This window comes from Lissotriton vulgaris, chromosome 1_1 (assembly GCF_964263255.1).
Source record: "Lissotriton vulgaris chromosome 1_1, aLisVul1.2, whole genome shotgun sequence".
Classification (NCBI taxonomy): Eukaryota; Metazoa; Chordata; class Amphibia; order Caudata; family Salamandridae; genus Lissotriton; species Lissotriton vulgaris.
In genome coordinates this window covers 222,493,666-222,512,483 of record NC_141685.1, presented here as the reverse complement: position 1 = coordinate 222,512,483, position 18,818 = coordinate 222,493,666, and the positions used below count along the sequence as shown (strand labels likewise).

The 18,818-nt window shown below is 45.4% G+C and overlaps 1 protein-coding gene across 5 annotated transcripts in view; it reads right to left on the bottom strand.

Moving 5' to 3' along the window:
- Positions 1-18,818, bottom strand: part of LOC147740938 (acyl-coenzyme A amino acid N-acyltransferase 1-like) — a 162,801-nt gene that overhangs the window by 18,728 nt on the left and 125,255 nt on the right. The gene's annotated exons all lie outside the window — the stretch shown is intronic.

The following is an 18,818-nucleotide window of genomic DNA, read 5'->3' as shown; positions in this document are numbered from 1 at the left end:
TTTATTCTCCTCTTGGTTGGACAAGAAAAATTACGGTGTTAATAAAGAAGGTCTAGACACGGAAAAACTAGCAGACCGAGTCAAAGAGAAACAAGTTTTCATGCAGAGAAATATTGATAGGACAAATGGTATGAGAAGCGTTGAGATTTGTGTTGGTGACTGGGTGATGATTAAAAAACCTTTTAAAATCTCAAAATGTAATTCAATATTTTCTAACCCAGTTCAGATTTGTTAAATTAGCAAGGGTGCTGCTTTTTTGGGTGATAAAGGTTGGTGGAACTTAAGACAATTGGTGAAGTTGTCTGAGGATCAAGCTAAACTAATTAATAGTGCAAAAAACAATGAGATGTCAGAAAATTGTGGTTGGACTCACTGGTTGCAACCGAAAGTTAACGAAAATGTTCAATGTCATGGTAATGAGAATTTTGTTTCTGATGGTAATTCTTCCCTTACCACTTTTAGTCATAGTGGAAGAATTAGAAGAGCTCCAGTTAGGTACAATGAATATATTACTTATTAATCTTGATGTATTATTATTTTTTGTGTGTGTATTGTTTTGGATAAAGGTGAAGGTGATGTAGTTGTGATGTAATCGTTTTTTATTAATGTTAATTGTTAGGAAATGCCATAAGAATGTTATACATGTAACTTGGTATGTTATGCCTTGAACCTGGGGTCTGGAGTCTTCGTGAGCTGGAGGTTCGTTCAGTTTAGTCAGTTGCTGAACGGACTCCGTGCTGGAGAGGTGCTCCTGATTGTGGGTGAAGTACTTCAAATAAACCTATATTTCTTGAAATCACCTTTATAATGACTAAGTGAATCAATACACTGTCCCAGGAGAGGTGAGCGGCAGGCAAGACCCCGCCTGTCCCAGGAGAGGTGAGCGGCAGGCAAGGCCCCGCCTATCCCAGCATAGTTGAGTCGCAGTCAAGGCATCACCTGTCTCGGGAGAGGTGAGTGGCAGGTAAAGCCTGGCCTCGGAGAGGTGAGCGGCAGGCAAGGCCCCACTTGTCCCATGAGAGGTGAGCAGCAGGCAAGGCACCGTCTGTCTCAGGAGAGGTGAGCGGCAGGCAAAGCCCCGCCTGGCCCGGGAGAGCTGAGCGTTAGGAAAGGCCCCACCTGTCCCAGGAGAGGTGAGCGGCAGGCAAGACCTCGCCTGGCCCGGAGAGGTGAGTTGCAGGCCAGGCCAAGCCTGGCCTGGGAAAGGTTAATGGCAGGCAATCCAAGCCTGGCCTGGGAAAGTTGAGGGGCAAGCAAGGCCTCGCATGGCTAGGGAGATGTGAGCGGCAGGCAAGGCCCCACCATTCCCTGGAGATGTGAACAGCAGGCAAGGCCTCACCTGTCCCGGGAGAGGTGAGTAGCAGGCAAGGCCTGGCCTGGCCTGGGAGAGGTGAGCGCAGGCAAGGCCTGCCTGGCCAGGGAAAGGTGAGTGGCAGGCAAGACCCCACCTGTCCCAGGAGAGGTGAGCAGCAAGCAAGGCCTCGCCTGTCCCGGGAGAGGTGAGCAGCAGGCAAGTCAACGCCGGTCCCGGGAGAGGTGAGCGGCAGGCAAGACCCCGCCTGTCCCGGGAGAGGTGAGCAGCAGGCAAGGCCTCACCTGGCCCCAGGAAGGTGAGTGGCAGGCAAAGCCCCACCTGTCCCAGGAGAGGTGAGCGGCAGGCAAGGCCTCGCCTGTCCCGGTAGAGGTGAGTGGCAGGCAAGACACCGCCTATCCCAGGAGAGGTGAGCGGCAAGGAAGGCTTCGCCTGTCCCGGGAGAGGTGAGTGGCAGGCAAGGCCAAGCTCGGCCTGGGAAAGGTGAACAGCAGGCTAGGCCCTGCCTGGCCAGGGAGAGGTGAGCAGCAGGCAAGTCACCGCCTGTCCCAGGAGAGGTGAGCGGCAGGCAAGGCCTTGCATGTCCCGAGGGAGGTGAGTGGCAGGCAAGGCCTCGCCTGGCCCCAGGGAGGTGAGCGACAGGCAAGGCCCGCCTGGCCAGAGGGAGGTGGGATGAGGGCAAGGCCTCTCCTGGCAAGGGAGAGGTGAGCGTCAGGCAAGGCCTGGCCTGGCCTGGGAGAGGTGAGGTGAGCGGCAGGCAAGGCCCCACCTGGCCAGGAGAGGTGAGTGACAGGCAAGGCCCTGCCTGGCCTGGGAGAGGTGAGCATCAGGCAGGGCCCCGCATGTCCCGGGAGCGGTGAGCGGAAGGCTAGGCCCCACCTGTCCTGGGAGAGGTGAGCGGCATGCAAAGCCTGGCCTGGTCCGGGGGAGTTGAGTGGCAGGCAAGGCCTCACCTGTCCCAGGAGAGATGAGTGGCAGGCAAGGCCTGGCCTGGCCTGGGAGAGGTAAGTGGCAGGCGAGGGGCACCTGGCCAGGGAAAGATGAGCGGCAGGCAAGGCCCCGCCTGGCCAGGGAGAGGTGAGCGGCAGGCAAGTCACAGCCTGTCCTGGGAGGGGTGAGCGGCAGGCAAGGCCTCGCCTGTCCCGGGAGAGGTGAGCGGCAGGCAAGGCCTTGCATGTCCCGAGGGAGGTGAGTGGGAGGCAAGGCCTGGCCTGGCCAGGGAGAGGTGAGCAGCAGGCAAGGCCCCGCCTGGCCATGGAGAGGTAAGTGGCAGGCAAGGCCTCACCTGGCCTGGGAGAGGTGAACGGCAGGCAAGGCCCTGCCTGTCCTGGGAGAGGTGAGCCACAGGCAAAGCCTGGCCTGGCCCGGGAGAGGTGAGTGGCAGGCAAGGCCCGCTAAGTGAGAGCCCCCTCTGACCTGTGGAGTGTAGCAATTTTCACCTTGTGCACCTTGTGGCCTCCTCCCCATGGTCCTAATTGCTGAGGTAGATTTTGGGAGTGTCTGGGCACTCGGATTGTTGAGTCCCTCCTTCAAGGTAGGCCAAGCCTAGCCTGAACTGCGCATCCGGTGTTGTGCTGTGGATTGAGGGCCCATGGAGGTCGGTCTCTGTGAGGAGGGCTGGAGTCTGTGCCCAGAGGACACTGAAGTGCTGTGACTGGCCCTGGGGTGCATCTTTAGGATGTGGGGCGGCGACAGGTGAGGCCGTCCCCACCTGAGGCATCTGTAGTGGCTAGTTGAATGTCTGGGACCCGTGCCACTTGAGATATGCCAGACCAGTGATAAATGAGCACTCTAGTGCCCCAGGAGGGTAATGACAAAATTTTACAGCCATTAGTGTCTGATGGAAGTGACAAGAGGGCCTGGCACACTGTGGTCAAATTGGGGCATTGTGGGTGGCCCGGTCTGCCTGGCGATTCGGGGTTTTGTTTTGCTTGTTTTTATTTATGGGATTTAAAAAGCGCATTGCTACCGGAGGGCTTCCCAGCGCTACTGAGAGGAGGCAGAAGGTAGAGGTAGGGAATTTGTAGTGGTCATCTCTATTCTCCTCATGTTGAGAATGCTTGTGCCATGATTTTCTGGCTGCGAGTATTCCACCTTAGAATATGGACAACAGTACTTTGAATATGTTGGGCAGTTGCTGTTTGGTTGTGGATGGAGCCGGCTGCTGCGCAGTACCTGTAATAACAATAAAGCTTTTCCAAGCTTTCAAACATTGTTCGGTGTCTACTCACTAAATTTTTCAAGGCGACGATCTACAGGTGACTGCCGAACCCACGGAATAAGATTTGACCTCATTCTTTCGTTGCCGTCCCCTGACGGTCTCAAGATCAACAAGAGAAACTTCAACATCTGATGTGCGATCGATTACCCCAATGAGAAGCAAAAGGATAATGAAGTACTGTTCATAACGTTTCATTTAAATTGCGGCACAGGCACATCGAGGGAAACTGTTTCACCCTCACGACTTAATGTATGACGTGATGTCTGCGCACTAGTCTTTCAGAGTAGATCCATTCAGCACCATCTTTGTTGTGGCTACGCAACGTGGAAGACATTTTAAGGTTGTGAACCGCTTTGCGTTTCAAGCAATGTTTTCGGCCATTTTAGAGCGGGTTATACTACGTGAATTTACGCACTACGTAACCACCATCTTGTGTGTGTTGTGAAAATTAAACTTGGAAGAAAAGACTTTCAGAAGCACAAGTTTGACTAGTTTTTTTAAAAAAAGAGAAGGATTTATTTATTTAATTATTGACCATCGGTGATAACCACACCATTATAGTCGACTGTTAAGGGTTTGACTGCTTGTCGTCTGTGACACGCACACCAAACAGGAGCATTCCAGTTAGCAGCTTACGACGTGTATCACACATCGGTGATGCGTACACCAGACACTACTTAAATTGGGAACAGGGGTTTGTCAGCGGACTCTAAGCAGGTATTTTACAGTCGGCAATTTGTCATCGCGCATCGTTGATGTGCACATCGGATGTTAGACGATCAGCTGTTTGACATCCACAGATGCATTCTAGATGCAATTTATGAACAATTAAATACTGAATTCAGCTCATTCTTCAATGTATGTTACATCCCAAAAGAATATTTAGTTATGTTGTCTTTACTGTGACATACACAACGTACATTACAAGGATTTGCGAAAAGGTTTGCTTTGGAAATGCGGTGATATGCACAACAAGCATGTCAATTGAGTAGTTCAATTCTTGTTTTTAAACAACTTACCTGCTTAAAAAAAAGTGTTAATTTTAGGTTGTATTTAAAACATTCTAGCATCGTAAGCATGCTTGTTATTTATGGCTTTCTGCTGAACATGTTAGCGTGATATTCTGTTTAGTTTTCTTATTTAGTAATAACCATGCAGTCCGTTTCCCCACCTCCATCTTTTCTTGAATTGCCTGGAGATCCTCTCATTTCATGGAAAAAATGGCATGATGCTTTCCTCAATTACCTGGGTGCTATGGGAGATTCTTGATACAGGGCTGAAAGGAAAAAATGTCTGCTTCTGTATGCTCTGGGGTTTGAAGGGAGATCCGTGTTTAAACACTTACCTCCTTTAGTACGTGCTGTAAGAGATGAAGATATAGATTTGTGGAGGCAGTCAAGAAGTTAGATTTGCGTTTTGATGTTCAGCCTAGTCTTGTTGTTGTTAGACACAAGTTTTTCAAACGAGAACAGAGACATGGTGAAAATGTTGAGAATTTCATATCTGCTTTATGCGTGTTGAGCGCAGAATATCAATTTGAGGGCTTTACAGATCAAATAATAAAAGATCAGTACATTTGTAAATGTCCTGATAAAAGTATTCAGCAGAAACTGCTATCTTTGGGTAGTCCCTCTCTTGAGGAGACAATTCGAATTGCGAAAAGTATTGAGCTTTCAGTCTTCTGTAAAGGAATTGAATGAGAGGGTCACTGCCACGAAAGAAGAATCGGTAACTGTTGTAAGGGCAAAGGATGTTAAAAAAAGTGTGTCAGTACGTTCTGAACACAAATTTTTTAAACAAACTAATATTTTTTTAAATGTGGTAATGTTCCTCACTTCAAATCAGGACGACCTTGCCCTGCTAAAAATGTGGTTTGCAGAACATGCAGGAGGTTGGGACATTTTACTAAGGTATGTCAGAATGGGAGCATAGTTTTTGCTCTCCATTTGATGCAAAACATGTCTCAAACACTTCTTCATCTGTTGCGCATGTGTCCATCCCGGAATGCTCTCCTGATGATTACAACAACATACAAGATTACCTGAGAGACAACGTTATTGTTGTGGGGGATACAGGTGACACCTCTGAGTGTGTGGACCCTTATGTTGATGTTGAGATCAGCTGTAAGAACTCAGGGCAAGGATAACTATGTTAATTCAGGAATTGTTTAAAGAAGTTTGGGGGTCTCGTTCATTGAAGCCTCCAGACAGATCTCCAGTTTCGTACGAGAGGAGGAGCAATGAACTAGCTGGATATTTTGAAGACACACTGGAATTTAGGGGCAGAAAGATTCTTGGAAAAGTGTATGTGGCAATCAAAGGATTAAACATTCTTTGGTGGTTTCACCAGGGATTGTTCAAGATGGTACTTAGAACTGGCACTAGAGATAAAGTTTCCATTCTTCGTTCAGATGACTTTGTCGATAAATTAACAGAATGCTACCCTTCTGTTCTTGGTGAAGGTCTTGGACAAGTTAAAAGATTCACTCATGTCATTAAGTTCAAGGATGACGCAATACCTGTTAAGCACAGGCTTAGAAATGTTCCGTTTAGTGTTAGGGATCAATTGGAACAAGAACTTAGCGGTCTTTGCAAGAAAGGAATCATTGAGCCTATTGAATCGTCCCTTTGGTTATCCCCCTTAGTCATTGCGAAGAAAAAGAATCGTGACATTCACGTTTGTTTTGACTTGCGCAGTCTTGATAAAAAATATTTGGATAGATTCCCATCCTCTCCCAAAGATTTCTGACATGTTGTCGCTAATCAAGGGTTCAAAGTGGTTTAGCAAAATAGACTTGGCATCAGCTTATCACCATGTGGTTTTGGAACCTTCTTTTAGGCACCTTACTGCATTTGTTTCACCTATTGGTTCATTTCAATACTGCCGCATGCAATTTGGGCTGGCCTATGTGGCGGCAGTATTTCAAAGAATTATGTTGAACATGCTTAAGGGAATAAAAGGTGTTGTTGTCTTCCAGGATGACGTGTTGGTTCCCGGTGAGTCATGTGACTCACATGATCACATTATGTTTCGTGTCCTTGATGTTTTGCAAGAAGGCGGTGTTGTTTTAAAGAAGTAAAAATGTGTATTTAGAGTACAGGAAGTGGAATACTTAGGACATGTACTTTCTGACCATGGTGTTGAGCCAAAACCTGGTTTTGGCTCAACACCATGTCAGACAGTCCTGCTATTGTCGACAGTTCTGCTCCCAGAGATAAGATTGGTCTTAAGTCGTTTGTTGGACTGTGTGAGTTTTACTCACGGTTTATACCGGACTATGCTTCTATAGTTCAACCTTTGTCTAACACGCTCAAGAACATTTTTCCTTTTCTCTGGGATGATCGCTGTCAGGATGTGTTTGAGTGGATCAAGGATCGGTTAATTAGTCCAAAGGTCCTCAAACCTTTTGATCCCAACGCAATGTGAACTATTACTGTGGATGCTAGTGGTTTTGACCTAGGTGCTGTCCTCACTCAAAATGTTAACGGGACTGAGCATACGTTGTGGTATGCCTCTAGAGTGCTACGTGGATCAGAATTGAATTTTGCAGTCACTGAAAGAGAGTTATTAGCGTGCTGGTGGGCCATAAGGAAGTTTAGTCCTTATATCTGGGGTAAATATTTCCAATTGCGCACAGATCACAGTCCCCTGGTATCGATTCTCCCAGGAGATAAACTAAAGGAGCATACACCAAGGATTGCTCGTTTGTCAACAAAGTTGTTGCAGTTTGACTTTTCGGTTTCGTATATTCCTGGAAACCAGAATGTAAGGGCTGATTATTTTTCCAGGTTTCTTTTTGAAGGAGATTGTGAAGTCATTGACGATGATGATGATGATGATGATGATTGTTTTGTTGCTTTCCTGGTGCTGGATGACATGTGTGCTGTGAATGAAACAGAATGGAGAGATGAACTTTGCAAGGATGCATTACTTTGTGCAGTTATCAACTGAGTGAAGAATGGTTGGCCAAGAGAGAAGAATGCACACTACTCTCCGCAGACTTTTGTAAAAAATCTCATTGGAACTTTCTGTGGAGGATTGTCTATTGGTGCGTGGTGAAAGGTTGGTCCTGCCTAATACGATTAGAGCTAGGTTAATCAATGGTGCACGAGGGACATTTGGGTAAAACTTTCACCAAAAGAAGATTGCATGAATATTTCTGGTGGCCCCAAATGGACACAGAAGTTGGTGTGTTTTGTTGGTGAGTGTGTAGTGTGTTCTAATTCTGAAAAGAGTTTCAATGTCAGAACTCCTCCTCTTCAACCCACTGATTTTCCTTGACAAGCCGTGGGAGAAGATTGGCATTGACCTTGTCCCTTTAAAATGCTTCCTTCTACTTCACGATTTGCGATTGTGGCCATTGATTATTATTCAAAATGGCCCGAAGTACATTTTATTGGTGAACCTAATTCTAGGAATGTGATTGACTTTTTAAAAGATCTTTTCTTGCACGAGGGTTTTCCTTCCGCTATTGTAAGTGACAATGGAGTACAATTTGTCAGTCAGGAGTTTGAATCTTTTCTACGCCAAGGAGGCATATCACATTCTAGGAGTGCGCTCTATCACCCACAAACTGATGGTTTGTTGGAATGCATGAAAAGGGTTCTCAACAACTGTGTACAGTGGGCGTTGGCAGAAAAGTGTAATGTTCAGAATGCTGTTAAATCCATGTTATGGTTCTATCAAACCAAGCCCCACTCGTCTACCAAAATATCTCCCTTTGAACTTTTACGAGGTAGTTCTAAAGTTTGTCCTGGATGGATGTCTAAGGCGGTGAAGATGGATTCTGTGAGTGATGTGGATAGGGTTGTGAGAAACAATGTGTCCCAAGCCCAATTTCGCCAGAAATCTTATTTTGATGCCAGAAAAATCTTTTCTGCAATCATTCGTTGTTGGCGACGTAGTACGTGTGAAAATCCCTGTTCACAGTAAAAAGGAAGCTCAAAATTCTCTGAATCCTTTATTGAGGATAAAGTTTGTGGTAATGCTGTTAGAGTTAATCAGAAGAATTGGTAGAATGTTTCTGGAATTGTAATAATCACTGGATGTTCTGTAGATCAAGATTAACATTGTGGTTGAGCTGAGGGTCTCTCCTCTTCTCTTCCTCCAATGGTTGGCTTACATAAAAGTTGCTGACAGCATTTTGATCCAGCTAAGTACCATTAGGCTGTATCTTTCTCTTTGTTCTGTTTTTCCTACTTTTTCCTTCTCTTGTTCTTTTTCTCTTCTTTTCTTTCTTGTTTCTGTTTGAGGAGGAGGCTAATGTAGTGGACCTCTCTATTCTCCATATGTTGAGAATGCTCGTGCCATGATGTTCTGGCTGTGAGTATTCCACCTTAGAACATGGATTTCTGTACTTTGAATATGTTGGGCAGCTGCTGTTTGGTTGTGGATGGAGCCAGCTGCTGAGCAGCACCTGTAATAACAATAAAGCTTTTCCTTGAGCTTTCCAAAATTGTTCGGTGTCTACTTACTACAGAATTATGGGAACAACCAAGTTTTATATTTTTTCCTGAAACACTGTTCATTTTTAGCCAGTCTCAGTTCAGAGATCATTGAGTTCCAGAGCTTTGGGACCTGGTGTGAGGAGGATCTCCCACCCCATCGTGTTCTCGTTTTCTTTAGTATGTTCATCAGGAAATCAGATGAGGACTTGAGGGACCTATTTGGGACATATGGGGAGATGAGGGATTTTATCAGGGCAGGACATCTACCCTGCATGGCTTTTTGGGCTAGGCAGAGCGCTTTAAACCTAACCCTAGTTTGAATAGGTAGCCAGTGCAATTTTTTCAGACAGGATCTCACTGATTCCTGTCTGGGGATCTTCAGGAGCATCCTAGCTGCAGCATTTTGGACAACCTGTAGCCTGTTGATCACATACCCAGATACAGGGAATTGCTGTAGTCCTGTCATGAGACCACTAGGACCTGAACCACTGTCTTCTGAGCCTGTTCTGGGATTAGGTCTGTGATCTTCCGGATAATCCATAGTATTGTGAAGGAACTCTCCAAACCCAGCTCCAACAACAACAACATCCCACCATCGCAAGACCTGTGCAACTCCCTGGCCTCCGTCTTCAACCGCAAGATCGCAGACATCCACGACAGCTTCAACAACCAGTCCACCATGGCAGCCAACGACACCTCAGACCCCACGGCCACCACCCATGGTGATCCCCTACTCACCTGAACCAACATCAATGACAACACCATTAAAGTCATGAGCACCATTTACTCCGGCTCCCCTTCAGACCCGTGCCCTCACCACATCTTCAAGAAAGCCAGCGCCACCATCGCACCCCACCACCGCAAGGCCATCAATATCCCCTTCGTGACCTTCCCGGAGAGCTGGAAGCATGCCGAAATCCTGGCCCTGCTGAAGAAACCCAAGACAGACCAGAGGGACCTCAAGACGGACCTTAAGAACTTTCCGCCCATCTCCCTGCTCCCGGTTCCCGACAAAGGTCATGGTGATGACATCAGGGCCCTGCTGGACAACGGCGAGACCGCAGCCCTCATCCTCCTGGACCTATCAGCCGCGTTCGACACAATCTGCCACTGCACCCTACGCACTTGTCTCCAAGATGCAGGAATCTGAGGAAAAGCACTGGACTGAACCACCTCCTTCCTCTGCGGCAGAACACAGAGCGTCCTGCTCCCTCCATTCCGATCCGAAGCCTCCAAGATCATCTGCGGCGTACCCCAAGGATCTTCCCTCAACCCGACATTATTCAATATCTACACTGCCCTGCTCTCCCACGTCGCCAGACTGTACGACCTCAACTTCATCTCCCACGCCGACGACACACAACTGATCCTCTCCCTCACCAAGGACCCTCTCACCACCAAAACCAACCTCCACGAAGGAATGAAAGCTGTTGCCGAATGGATGAAGAACAGCCGTCTGAAACTGAACTCGGACAAGAAGAAGATCCTCATACTTGGCTCCACCCCATCTGCCTAGGATGACTCATGGTGGCCGACGGCCCTGGGAACAGCACCGACACCCACCGACCACGCACGCAACCTGGGATTCAACACTCTCCATGACCAAGCAAGTCAACACCATCTCATCCTCCTGTTTCAACACACTCTGCATGCTCCGAAAGATCTACAGGTGGATCCCCACCGACACTAGAAGAATGGTCACCCAGGCCCTTGTCAGCAGCAGACTGGAGTACGGAAACGCCATCTACACGGGAGCCCCAGCCAAACTACTGAAACAACTGCAACGCATACAGAATGCCTCAGCACACCTGATCCTCGACATCCCTCGCCACAGCAACACCACACCCCACCTGAGAGACCAACACTTGCTTCCCGTGAACAAGAGGATCACCTTCAAGCTCCTCACCCACGCACACAAGGCACTTCACAACACTGTACCAGCATACCTCAACAAATGACTCACCTTCTACACCCCAAACCGCCAGCTCCGCTCCGCTGACCCCGCCCTTGCCACCGTCCCCCACATCCGAAGAGCAACCACTGGCAGCAGATAGTTCTCCTACCTCGCAGCCAAGTCTTGGAATACCCTCCCCATCCTCCTACCGCAGTACGAAGACCTACTAACCTTCAGGAGGCTACTCAAGACCTGGCTGTTCACGCAGTAAAGGCCCTGACTCCCAGCACCTTGAGACCCTTACAGGTGAGTAGCGCGCTTTAAAAATGTCTTGGTTGATTGATTGATATACCGAAACAGGTTGCCAATATTTTTTGGCTTGTGATTCAATTGAGAGATTCTGGTCTAGAAACATCCCCAGGTTATTTATGGATGGCTTAGGAGGGGGGGATAAACCCCAACCCCTTGACCAACTGATCCCAGCCATTGCCCAGGAATATCAACTCTGCTTTGTCGCCATTCAGTTTTAGGCTACAGTTAGGAATCCAATTTGCTATTTTTTCCATGCATGGTACCAGCTGCAGATGGTTTGAATTCATCCCTTCTGACAATGAGACCACTAGCTGAGTGTCATCAGTGTAAGAAATAATTGACAAGCCATACTACTGTACAATATTTGCTAGAAGACTCAGATAAATGTTGAACAAGGTCGGGCTGAGCACCGAGCCATGAGGTACTCCATAAGGGCCCGGGAGAGTGTCTGAGAGGATGGCCGATTCCATACACTGGGACGATCTGTCACTTAGGAAATCGGCAAGCCATTGATTGGCTTTATCCTGGATCCCTATCTATCTGAGTCTATGTATTAAGATCTTGTGATCTACGGTACCAAAAGCCGCACTAAGATCCAAAAGTAGAATCGCAGCAGCTCACCCCTGGTCAAGTATCAGTTTCATTTTCTCAGTAATCACTCGGAGGTCCAACTCTGTGCTATGTTCTGGGCGAAACCCCATCTATGTCTGGTGCAGGATGTTATTCTACTCCAGGAATTGAGAGATGATGCTAGTGACATGTTTCTCAGCGACTTTACCCAGAATGTGTAGTAGTGAGATGGGGAGGAAATTCCCCAGTACCGTAGGATCATGTTGAGGCTTCTTGAGCAGGGGCTTCACTGTGGCATGCTTACACTCTTTGGGCACTATCCCCATGCTTAGGGATAGCGAGATAAAGTCAGCAATTTTGGAAAGGATGGGATCCTCACCCTGAAGACATGGGGAGGAGCGGGATCGAGTGGAGATCCAGATTTAATGTTACTTAGGAGGAGGCCTGTGCGTTCTTTGCTCAATGCTGGGAAGGTACCTAATAAAGGGGGTAATGAAGGTCCAGGCTGTTCTGGGCTGGGGAGTTGGCCCTTCATATCAGAGCTGTCCTGTCTCACTTCGACGTTGTCCATGGGACACTTCTGTAGTGAGTTATATATATTTTCCACTTTGTTTTTTAAAAAAGTGGCAAGCTCGTTGCATCTCTCTTTTGAAGGGTGATGTGAGTGGGAGGGTGTGCTTGGGGGTACACAGTGTACCTCTTGGAGTGACCTAAACCTACAATTACCAGGACCCTGCTAGGATCTAGAAAGATGGTGAAACCACAGCAGCCTAAAAACTCCTCACCAAATGATGGGAAGCACTTGCAGTTCATGTTTTAATCCAGATATTATTCATGTTAGCGTGGCTGATTTTTAGAGAGGGCTTTTTACACATTTTATCAGTATGCTTTTATTATAGGAAAGCAAGGAACACAATGCTCATTTAATCAGCTTTCGCACCAATATAATAAGTATTTCTTGTCCAAGACCATGCAGCGAGGTAAACGATATGCCTACTAGTGTTTTCCATTCAGGAGGCAGCTTATATCAACAAGACACATCACTACATTAGAATTGTATTCACAATATAGTATGGTTTAATTTATAAATCATGCACTGACCCAAGGAGGGCAGAGGGCATTCGAGCCAAGAAGATCCTGGGATGCATACTGTGTGACATGTAGCTTGGCTGGCGCTGACCTGCCTGCTCCCTGAGAGGACTGCCATCTACTAGCGAGGCTGATTCCTGAAACATTATCCAGGTATGGAGCTGGGGCTCATCCCTAAGATTAGGCCAGGCAGAGGGTTACAACTATGCTCTCAGAAATAGACAGAGGATTAGGTAGGAACCTCCAGAACATCTAGAATCGCATACATCATGGTTGGATTGTTTATCTTTTTTTACCATGTTCGTAATATTGATGAAATTGCTTTCTTTAATCTCTCTAATTATTGCAGCTTACTCTTTATATACTAGATTGCAATTCTTTCAATAGATGTATTGAAAACATATCTTGCATCTTTGTATCTCACCTTGGCATGCATGGGTAACTGAGCAAAAGGGGTATCCCCTGTTTCCACGGCTTCCCTGGAGAATCACCTTTACCCAGATGGGTTTGGAGGATTGAGTGGGGCATTGTGAGCTATCAGAAGGGTGGTAAAGCCCTAGAAAATGGGAAAGGGTCCCCAGGTGACCCCTTCTCCTTTGTGAATGCAGCCTGAAATGTATTATGTTCAATGCCAGATCACTATTGAAGCATAGTTCGGAATGTGCGCTCTTACTGGGGGACAATAATGTCAAATTGGCTTTCATTACTGAGACGTAAACTGACAGCAGCTCTGGCCCCGATCTGGTGAAAGCAACACCACCTGGGTTTTACTGCTACACACTGTAGCAGGCTATGCCCCTTTTTACACCTCTCTGCAACGCAGGCCACTGGCGCGTTTGCAGAGGGGGGACTAATTCCCCTTGCATACTGGGGGTCCCTGGGTCATATCTGCCTAAACACCGATATTCCGAACGATTGAAAATGACTTTTCTTGAGAAACATTTGGATTTGGATTATCATGTCCTATACTTTGGAATTTTTGAAAGACTGACTTTGAGGATGCTTAAAATTACTCAAGTCTGCCCAAATTGTGTGGGTAAAATTGATACCTAGTCACTTTGAATAAGAATGTACTTACGTCTCGTCTAACATTTGGAAGAAATAACTAGTTATATGACAACAGGATACCGACATAACTTGAAGGAAATAAGAACGCCCTGAAGAAGTTCTGTTGTACTGAACGAAACGTTTCGGCTGGCTGTGGTACATAAACTTAAGGAAAATACAAGCATTTGAATATACACCAAGATTCAGCGCTTCAATAAGGATTTTAAGTGATATGATTTGATTGGACTTATTGTGCAAGTGGTGCTGTGCCAAACTTTGGAATATTCTCCACTACTCTCTACTACTTACTCTCTCCTACTCCACTACTCTCAAATACTCACTCTCTACTACTCATTCTCTACTACTCTCTACTACTCTCTCTCTACTACTCACTCCCTACTACTCACTATCTACTACTCTCTACTACTCACTCTCTACTACTCACTCTCTACTACTCACTCTCTACTACTCACTCTCTACTACTCACTCTCTACTAGTCTCTACTACTCACTCTACTACTCACTCTCTACTACTCTCTACTATTCTCTCTCTCTGCTACTCACTCTCTACTACTCTCTACTACTCACTCTCTACTGCTCACTCTCTACTACGCTCTACTACTCACTCTTTACTACTCTCTACTACTCACTCTACTGCTCTCTACTATTCACTCTACTACTTACTCTCTACTACTCACTCTCTACTACTCTCTACTACTCACTCTACTATACACTCTACTACTCTCTACTACTCACTCTCTGCTACTCTTTCTACTGCTCTCTACTACTCTCTACTACTCACTCTACTCTCTATTACTCACTCTCTACTCTCTACCTCTCTACCTCTCTCTACTAGTCTCTACCTCTCTACTTCTACCTCTCTACCTCTACACCTCTACCTCTCTACCTCTCTCTACACGCACACATATACACATATATATATGCATATATATGGATATGCATTTATATATATGTATGGGTATGTATATATATATATATATATACATATACATAAACATATTTAATCTGTATATCTATATAAATACAAATATAAATGCATGCATACATACATATACATATATGCATACAGATGCATGTTATTTACATGAAAGTTTAAAAAACACTAAAAAAAGCAAAGCGAAAAAGCCACCTCATTACAAACAGAATGGCTTTAACTTAAACGAGGGCGAGATCTATTGCATTTTCAATGCTTGTTTACTTTGGTTCCATCAAGAAGGCATTCAGATGTGTCACACATTTGCCATAAATTCTGAATGTTAGCACTCTAGTTGCTCATTAGATCACTGTAGTAAAGCTACTGCTCACCAGGGAAGTCAACTGCTGGTATTCAAAGTGAATGTTTCAGTCTGCATGTCAGAATTTTTTTTAATGAAATATAAGAGGATTTGAGAAGTCACTCAAAATGATCCCTAATTTGTTCTTTCTGAAGCACTAATCATACTTTCTATGGCACAATGAACCCCCTCATTTTGTTCCTTTTTAAATTAAATGTTTTCAGACTTACCACTCCATTCCAATCAAGATGGCTTCTGGTGTGACATACTTTTGTCATAAGTAAGACTGTTAGCGCTCTAGTTGTTCTTTAGAACACTCTGGGACATTCTGTCATTGGGCTATACTTGGGCTACATCTGGGTGATATTTGGGCTACATATGGGCTCTTTTGTCTCTGGTGGCCATCTTGGGAGACTGCATGTCAGAAATTTTTAATGAAATAGAAGAGGATTTGAGAAGTCACTCAAAATGTGCCCTAATTTTTCTTTCTGCAGCATTAATAATACTTTCTATGGCATATTATACCCCCTCATTTTGTTCCTTTTTAAATAAATGTTTTAAGACTTACCACTTTATTCCCATCACGATGGCTTCAGGTGTGCTATACCTTTGTAATAAGTAGGACTGTTAGCGCTCTAGTTGTTCTTTAGAACACTCTAGGAGGCTGCAGTAGAACACAAATGAATCAACTGACAGTCTCTGTCCTTGTTGGATGTACATGTTTTACTGAGAATGTCAGACTTCATTCTCACATGACTGAGAAAGATAATGTGAATTTACAGAAAATATGCTTTCAGTTTAGCTTATAGATCCCCTTCCAATATATATATATATATATATATATATATTACCTACTGGCGGTCGCCAGTAGGTAGTTATAGTTAGGATTGTTTTGTAATATGTGACGTCATCAGCAGTGCATTGCAGGCGCGCAAGTTATAGTGAGTCCAACTAACTATAACGTGGGAATTTCAATGGTTTTATGTCAGTAAAATTTCCAGCTAACTATAACTGGTGTCAAACCTACGTTTTTTTCAGTGAATTTAATAGGTTTTTTAAATGCTAATTCCTAACTATAACTGGTGTGAAACCTATAGTTTTTTTCAGTGAATATATATATATATATATATATATATATCAAAGCTCCAAGGGGTGACCAAGTTGAGCAGCACTCACAACACGACACACTTTTCCCCAAAGAAGCGATTTTATTCAGGTTGCACAGCTTAGTTCCTCAGTTCCTAAAAGCATACGTCTGCCGCCTGACGCGTTTCGTTATTCACTTCCTCAGAGGCGTTGCAGTCGAAGGACGCACAGGGCCACACCCACCTCCTTAAGTCCCATCGCACCCTGATATGCAGCTGCTATGAATTAGACTATGCGTGTGACTGCTTTCTGGGAGATGTAGTCCATCTTGCTTCCTTGAATATTTGCCCCAAGGGTTTGGGCTGCGCTTATCCTTATGTCGTGTGCCACTACAAGCCCCGCATCATCCAGGGTAGTGGCCCCCTACGCTTGGGGTGGTGCCCGCTCAGCGGCTGGCCTGCCGCTTAAACATCAAAGCTCCAAGGGGTGACCAAGTCGAGCAGCACTCCCAACACGACACGCTTTTCCCCAAAGAAGCGATTTTATTCAGGTTGCACAGCTTAGTTCCTCAGTTCCTAAAAGAATACATCTGCCGCCTGACGCGTTTCGTTATTCACTTCCTCAGAGGCGTTGCAGTCGAAGGACGCACAGGGCCACACCCACCTCCTTAAGTCCCATCGCACGCTGATATGCAGCTGCTATGAATTAGACTATGCGTGTGACTGCTTTCTGGGAGATGTAGTCCATCATATGTCATGAATGATGTAATATGTGACATCATCAGCTGTGGATTGCGGGTGCGCAAAATATAGTTAGTACAACTAACTATATAGGAGCAATTTCAATGGTTTTTAAATGCTAATTCCTAACTATATAAGGCCTGAAACCTATGGTTTTTTCAGTGAATTTGCAAGGTTTTTTAAATGCTAATTCCTAACTATACAAGGCCTGAAACCTATGGTTTTTTCAGTGAATTTACAAGGTTTTTTTAATTGCTAATTCTATTAGCGGATAACGTTTAAATATGTTAATATCCTTGTGGGACCACCTGAGCAGCCCTAGGGGGTCAGGGTGTTTCTACCCTGCCCCCTTTTTGCATTCTACACGTTTGTTTTTCTGCTTCTTTTGTGCCTCAGTCTACCTAGCACAAGATGAATGCCAACACTTCCTGGTTAGAAATGTTGACAGCCAATGAGCATGCTGCTTTCCTGTGAAAAGCATGCTGATTGGCTGCCACTGTCTGTCAACACTCCAAACCAGGAAGTGTTGGCAGCCATCTTGTGCCTCGGTAGAACCAAGGCACAGGAAAGCAGTGAAACAAAGGTGCACAATATGCAAAGGGGGCATACCCCCGCGATTTTCTGAAAAACATATTTTTTTGGGGGGGCCTGGGGGAGCCTTGTGGGACCCCCTGAGCAGGCCTAGGGTGTCAGGGTGCTTCTACCCTTCCCCCTTTTTGAGTTCTACACGTTTGTTTTTCTGCTTTCCTGTGCCTCAGTCTACCGAGGCACAAGATGGCTGCCAACAATTTCTGTTTTGGAGTGTTGACAGACAGTGGCAGCCAATCAGCATGCAGCTCATACTCGGGAAGGTACAGAGTACGGTAAGCTTACGTGCACTCATGGTGTCCCACTCATAGATATATAATTTGGGAAAATTCAATTTTCTCAACAACTACTGGAGCGATGTTCACCAAATATAAAAAAAGGCACTACTGCATACCAGTCCCTACCATTTTGCCAAGTTTGGTGTAATTCGATTCAGCCGTTCGGGCTGTAGCCGTGTCTAAAGGTCCTATGGAAAATTGCATTGCGTTACATTTCACATTCAATTTTTTCAAAAACTACTGGAGGAATTTACACCAAACATACAAAAGGCACTGCTGCATACCAGTCCCTACCATTTTGCCAAATCTGGTAAAATTCAGTTCAGCCGTTAGAGCTGTAGCCTTGTCAGAATGTCCCTATGAAAATTAACATGGGAAAAACACGTTTTGGGACCCCCCTTTTTTCTCGGCCCCCGCTTGATGAATCCCCCCAAAACTTTCAGGGAAGGAGCGCAGCGCAGTGATGCAAATTTAAGGAAAATTACAGGCAGATCCCTCAACCGGCGCCAAAGTTATTCCCAATAGAATGTTCGGAATTTCCTATGGTAACTAGGTCCTAACTATCTATACCTACTGGCGACTGCCAGTAGGATATATATATATATATATATATATATATATATATATATATATATATATATATATATATATATATATATATATATATATATATATACACACATTCTCTTATTGGGTGGGATTGCCTTTTTTTCCTCTCCCCATTGGGGGGCAACCGCCACCTCACTCTAAATAAAGTTCCCTAATCCTGTCTATTTTTTTGTAATAACTATCTAATTTAAGAAAAGTGACATTTAGAAGTAACAATACCTCATTCCTCTCCATCTAACGCACATTCCATGAAGCCATTTCTGGCCATTTTCTACACTTGTCCATTACCTATCACTGTGACTCCTACCTGCTGTGTCTCTGATGGAAGTAT